The sequence below is a fragment of the Phoenix dactylifera genome, chromosome 1 (assembly GCF_009389715.1).
Source record: "Phoenix dactylifera cultivar Barhee BC4 chromosome 1, palm_55x_up_171113_PBpolish2nd_filt_p, whole genome shotgun sequence".
Taxonomy (NCBI): Eukaryota; Viridiplantae; Streptophyta; class Magnoliopsida; order Arecales; family Arecaceae; genus Phoenix; species Phoenix dactylifera.
Genome location: NC_052392.1, coordinates 26,168,153 through 26,174,389, shown reverse-complemented (window position 1 = coordinate 26,174,389; position 6,237 = coordinate 26,168,153).

Here is a 6,237-nt window from a genome sequence, read left to right as displayed (position 1 = left end):
AGTTTTCATCTTCCTCAACAAATTTCAACAGACGCCTCAAGATCGATAGCTTATGACCCTCTCTGCATTCTTTACTTTTAACTGTCATCATACTTTGTTACACGGATGTAAAGCCTCTCGAGCTGGGGCACTCCATAGCCTTCAGTATTCTTCATAAGACGCCGCTTGACGGTGTCAATTTGTTCGGGAATTTCTAATTACTCAGGGGGCTGGATGCCACTACTGGTGCATCTGGAAGTTCGCTATTAATAGGGTTTTGTGGTCTCGTCCATTTGTTTCTGGTTCTTGAAATGATCCCTGTTGAGAAGAACTCAGTTTCAGTGAACCAGGTTCAGCAGCTCTGTCATCCCTGCCCGAGCCTGCAATCATGTGATGAATACCTTTATAATCTCTATAAACTCACATTATCAACAGTTTTGAATTATAAAAGCTGCATTTCATTTTCATTTAGGGTGCATTTGGTTGCGAATGAATCGGGAATTGAATAGAACGGGAATCGGAATGGCCATATTTTTTAACATGTTTGGTTCGTGATTAACATCAGAATCAGAACGGAATTTGAATGCTAAGGAATAGTCAAGATTGGATTTTGGAGGATTAGGATATTCCCATTTCTTTCTAGAATCGGAATGAGAATGGAACTCTCCCTAACCAAATAGTTTGAAAGTCACTCATTCACATTCTCATTCCAAAATTCAACTCCCTCCAACCATGCAAAAATGCTCTTAATCCTAGATGGAGCAGACATCTAAGATGCAAAACTACTACAGCCAAGCAGAACCCCTAAATAGTTAACATCGCATAACCCTATGCATGATAAACATACATGATCAACACAAGCAAGCAGCAAAGAATACTATATGAAAATTGCATGTGATATGAAATACAAATATTAAAAATAAACAAAAGAATCATAAGCATTCAAGTTCCTTTAAGAATTACGAAGAGCAAATATGGAAGTAATCCATCAAGTTCGCTTAAGGACACTGATGATGCTCCTAGTAATAAAAATGGGAATATTGGATGGCAACTCCTCCAAAAGAGTCATTAATACAACCTTCAAACAAATTGAAAGCAGATAAGCTATTCTGTGAAATTGAAAGCAGTGCAAGCTTGATGCACGATGAAAGCGACAGCTTTATTAAGGCATGATTCTTGGTTTACTTCATCTTCTTTTTAGCCTCTTTTTTTTTCTAATGTCTTAAAACTCAGATTTTGGAGAACGAGGGTTTACTGGATAAATTTGAAAGCAGAACTTTAGATTTTCCTTTTTTGGATTTTTTTTAGGTTTTTGTCTTGGAAATGGGCACTGGCTCATATTTGTTTCCAAGATTTGATTTTTTTTCCCTCCTATTTTATCTTACTCAAACCAATGATCATTTTTTGTTTGGGGTTGGTTGTTTTGCTTATATTTATTTTCAAATTTTGATTTTTTGGGTTTTGTTGCACAAAAAGAAATATAATCATTTTGGTTTTTTGGCATGGGTGATGGTTGGGTATTTACAGTCGAACAAGCATTACAAGACAACAAGTGTGGGTACTATTGTCGCCGTATCTGAATCGAGATAGAAGCACAGCTCGGACGGCCCTGAGATCGGCTAGAGCATTAGACGCTGGACTCCTTCGCTGGGTGGCCTGCAAAAAGTCTACTTGCTGGAGAATTTTTGGCGGGGAACCCTCCGATGCTTAAGTCAGAACAACGAGGCAACAATATAGAAGGAAGAGATTTCAACAGAGTGAGGGCTCTATGAGAAGGGTAGCAGATTGCGTGTATATTGCATACCTAAGGTCCCCCAAGTTGCTCCCCTTGTATAGAAAAGCCAATTTGTCATTACCTGGGCCGACGTGGCATGCAATGATGGTCAGGCAGTGGCCTGTCGTACGGCCACGACGTGGATGCCAATTCACGTAGGTGGCAGAGTGCACTAGTAGGGTGTAGGATATGATTTCTCCATGATTATGGATTGCTAGGGCTGTTAGTTGTTCGGGCAGTCAACCCTTGTTGACACGTGCTGATTGTTCTTTATGATTGGTGACTCCTCGATCGGAGCCAAAGTCGTTCGCTGAGCTGAAGTCGTTCACCTTGATTTACGTCTGAAGATTGGGAGGTCATTCAGGCCCAAGGTTAGGGTGTCCAGTATTGTCCTCATCACTTGCCCCAATTTTGAGGCCAAACATTACTCTGGTTCGGGCGATGGAAGTTGAGCAGTTATCTTGATCGAGGGTGAGACCTTCGTGTGGTCCTTCACTTGGTTACCGACTTTTATTCCCCTTCTCAGCATTCCCATGTGGTCAGTGAGACAGAGCGGCTGGCCGAGAGGTTCATGAAGCGTATTTCGACGCACGAAGGGAAATAGAAAGCGGCCTTTGAGCAAGCCAGTTGTGCGAGGTGAAGACCATGGCGGTCGAGGTGAAGGCCAAGTTGGCTGAGGATGAGTCTAGGTCGGTGGAAGCTTGCGCTTTGACTGCACGGACCTAGGCGGGGGTGAAGGAGGTTCGGTTGTCTGTGACCAGGAAGGCCTCGAAGCTGCCGATGAGAAAGTAGTGGACCTTTCTGTGGAGCTGGCCCAAGCCGAACAGAGGGCCCGAAGGTTGAACATCAGGCTGTTGAAGCCGAGCAACAAGCCGACGAAGCCATGCGATGGGTCGAGGAGGCCGAGCGGTGAGCCAATGAGGCTGACCGATGGGTTGCCGAGGCCAGAGAGTAGGCCCTTCACGCCAAGGCGAAGGTCGTGGGAGTGGTCAAAGAGTACCACACCTTAGAGGAGTTCCAAGAGGAGACCTTAGAGACTACGGCGGAAGCCTTTGGGAAGGGCTTCGAAGCATGCCGAGCTCAAGCTTAGTTACTTTTCTTAGGGAATGGCTTCTCCATCCTCGATGTCAGTGATGGTGATGCTGGTGAAGGCAGCAATCCTGATGGTGGCAAAAGCGGGGATGTTGGCCACAATGAGGGTGCTAATGGGGGCAAGGGCGAAGAATGAAGTCTTTTGCCTCGTTATTTTCTCTTGTTTTTCTTTTTGCTCGAGTGAGTTGAACTTGATATGCCTTCTTTTTGTTTGGTCTCTATTGGCATTGTAGAAAGATATAACTTTAATGAAAGAGAGGAGTTTCCCAAGTACTTGACTTCCATCTTGATTTGTGCCGTGTCATTATTTTCTCTTTGTTCGAGTCTAGGTCATCATCCCTAGCTTCAACCTTTTGTTATAGCTCTTTTTGCTTGGTTTTTGCCGAGGTTACTATACGCATCAAAAGATAATAAAAATAGAGAATTTTTTTGAAGTACCTCACTTTGGTTTTTGCTTGTCGTCGATCCTTCGGCATGGCGACCAGTTCTCCTGCTCGGGCCATTGCTGACTTGAAGAAGCCGGTAGACTCGTTGAGCCTTCAGCGCAACAGCCGAGCTAGTTCTTCTGCTCGGGTCAATATGGACCTGAAGAGGTTTCTTGACTTGCCGAGCCTTCGATGCGGCAGCCAATTCTCATCCTTAGATTATTATGGACTTAAAGAGGTAGCTTGACTTGTCGAAACTTCGGTGCAACGGCCGATTCTCCTACTCAAGCCATTATAGACTTGAAGAGGTCGCTTGACTCACCGAGCCTTCGGCGTGGCAGCTGGTTCTTCTGCTTGGGTCATTATGGATTTGAAGAGGTCGCTTGACTCGTCAAGCCTTCCGTGCAGCGACTGGTTCTTTTTGTCGGGTCACTTGAAGAAGTCGTTTGACTCGTCGAGCCTTCGACGTGGTGGCTGGTCTTCCTATCTTGAAAGTTTGCTCCTCAAGGCATATATGGGGTTGGCTACTAGAGAAAATCCAAGTGAGCTCAGTCTTCAGAAGGTCGGCACCTCCATTCATCTCTAGAATATACCTCCGGAGGCATCTTTAGGTTTGGTTACTAGAGAAAATTTGAGTGGGTTCGGTTGTTGGGAGGTTAGTGCTTTCATTTGTCTCCAGAGTATGCTCCTGGAGGCATCTTTAGGTTTGGCTACCAAAGAAAATTTGAGTGGGCTGGATTTTCGGAAGGTCGGTGCCTCCATGCATCTCCGGAGTATGCTCGTGGAGGTATTTATGAGTTTGGCTACTAGTGGAAATCCGAGTGGGCTCAATCTTCTCAGCTCGGGAGTATGCTCCCCGAGGTATTTTTAGGGTTGGCTACTAGATGAAATCTAAGTAGGCTCGGTCTTCTCATCTCAGGAGTATGTCCCTCAAGGCATCTCTCGAGTTGGCTACGAGAGAAAATTCGAGTAGGCTCAGTCTTCTTATCTCAGGAGTATACTTTCCGAGGTATCTGTGGGGTTAGCTACCAGAGGAAATCTGAGTGAGCCCGGCCTTTGAAAGGTCGGTGCCTCCTTTTCTCTCCAGATTAGGGTCTCGAAGGAATCCCGAGAGAGCTCGATTTAGGGAGTCCTAGACATCCCCAGGGTGTCTCTTTATTCGAGCTCAAGCGTCTCCGGGGTGTCCTAAGTTGAGTATAATTGGCACAGTCGTCCAAGCTGAAAGATAAACACAACTAGAGAATTTTTATTGAAAATAAGTTTGGACTTCAATGAGACTTACTAATAATAGGCGTGGAGGTTGTCGTAGTCCTAAGCCCGTGGTATCGAGACGCTATCGAGATCTCCCAAACTATACGCTGAATTTCCTCAGTTGTCGAATTCCGAGATTCTTCAAAGGCTTGAGTCTGGTGATGAATGCCTTGCACTTAGCTTCGCTACTTGAGGTGGAGGATTTGAACTGAAGGGCATACTCCACTAGGGTCGATGAGCCTGGGACTGGATTTATTGCCCTTTGGGCTCGATGACCTATCCATGTGCACGATTTATGTCTCTTTATTGGAGCTCAAGCGTCTCCGGGGTGTCCTAAGTTGAGTATAATTGGCACAGTCGTCCAAGCTGAAAGATAAACACAACTAGAGAATTTTTATTGAAAATAAGTTTGGACTTCAATGAGACTTACTAATAATAGGCGTGGAGGTTGTCGTAGTCCTAAGCCTGTGGTATCGAGACGCTATCGAGATCTCCCAAACTGTACGCTGAATTTTCTCAGTTGCCGAATTCCGAGATTCTTCGAAGGTTTGAGTCTGGTGATGAATGCCTTGCACTTAGCTTCGCTACTTGAGGTGGAGGATTTGAACTGAAGGGCATACTCCACTAGGGTCGGTGAGCCTGGGACTGGATTTATTGCCCTTGGGCTCGATGACCTATCTATGTGCATGATTTATGGCATCTCTGTGGTCGTCTTCTTTGAGGAGTTTGGCAATCCGAGGCACTTGGGAGCCTCGGCAAGCCCACTTGCAATGGTGTTGATGACGCATGCTGTCGGGTGATTGTCGATCGGCTCCGGGGGTAGTGGACCAGAGAAAAAAATAGGTGCTTCTCGGTCATGCCTAGCATGAACCTACCAACCCAACCATCCACATCGGATGAGCGCGTCAATCTCGTCTCTGACCTGGAGACACTCCTCGGTGTTGTGGCCATAATTCTAGTGGAAACGACAATACTTCTTCTTGTCCCTATTGAACGCTGCAACCTTTATCTAACGAGAGGGGTGTAGGTAGCCTCGGCCTTCAATTTTCATGAGAACTTAGATCCTCTGGGTGGTGAGAGGGTTGTACCTCTCGAACTTCTGAGGAGGGCTCTAGAGCTGTCACAGGCCCCTCTCACGCCAAGGCGAGACACTACTCAGCTCTTTTCGCTCCTTGTGTGCTCTCTTAGTTCCTTGGGGGAGTCTCCCATTAGCAGATTCGCGACGGGAGGCCATAGCTTCCTCGATGTTGACATACTTATTTGCTCGTGCCAATATTTCGGCAAAATTGATGGAAAAATGCATCTCTAGAGAGAAGAGAAAGCTTGATGGTTGCAGGCCACTCTTTATTGCAGACATCGCAACCGACTGATCCAAGTCGCGGACATCCAGCATCGCTATATTAGAGCGGCTGACATATTCTTTGAGGGATTCTCTCTCTCTACTTAATGCCGAGTAGCGTATCCAAGCCGCAACATCATCTTCGGTTGGAGACAAAGTGTGCCATAAAGAGGCGGGCAAGCTACTCGAAGGAGTGGATGGATTCAGGTCGAACCTCAGAGAATTAAAATCGAGCCGCTTTGCAAAGGGTCACAGGGAATGCTTTGCAAAGTACGATGCAACATCATGAGAGCCTTGAAGCTCTCAAGCTGGTCCAAGAGATCTGAAGTGCTATCATACGGTTCTATCTGCGGCATCTTGAACCGATGTGGGATCGG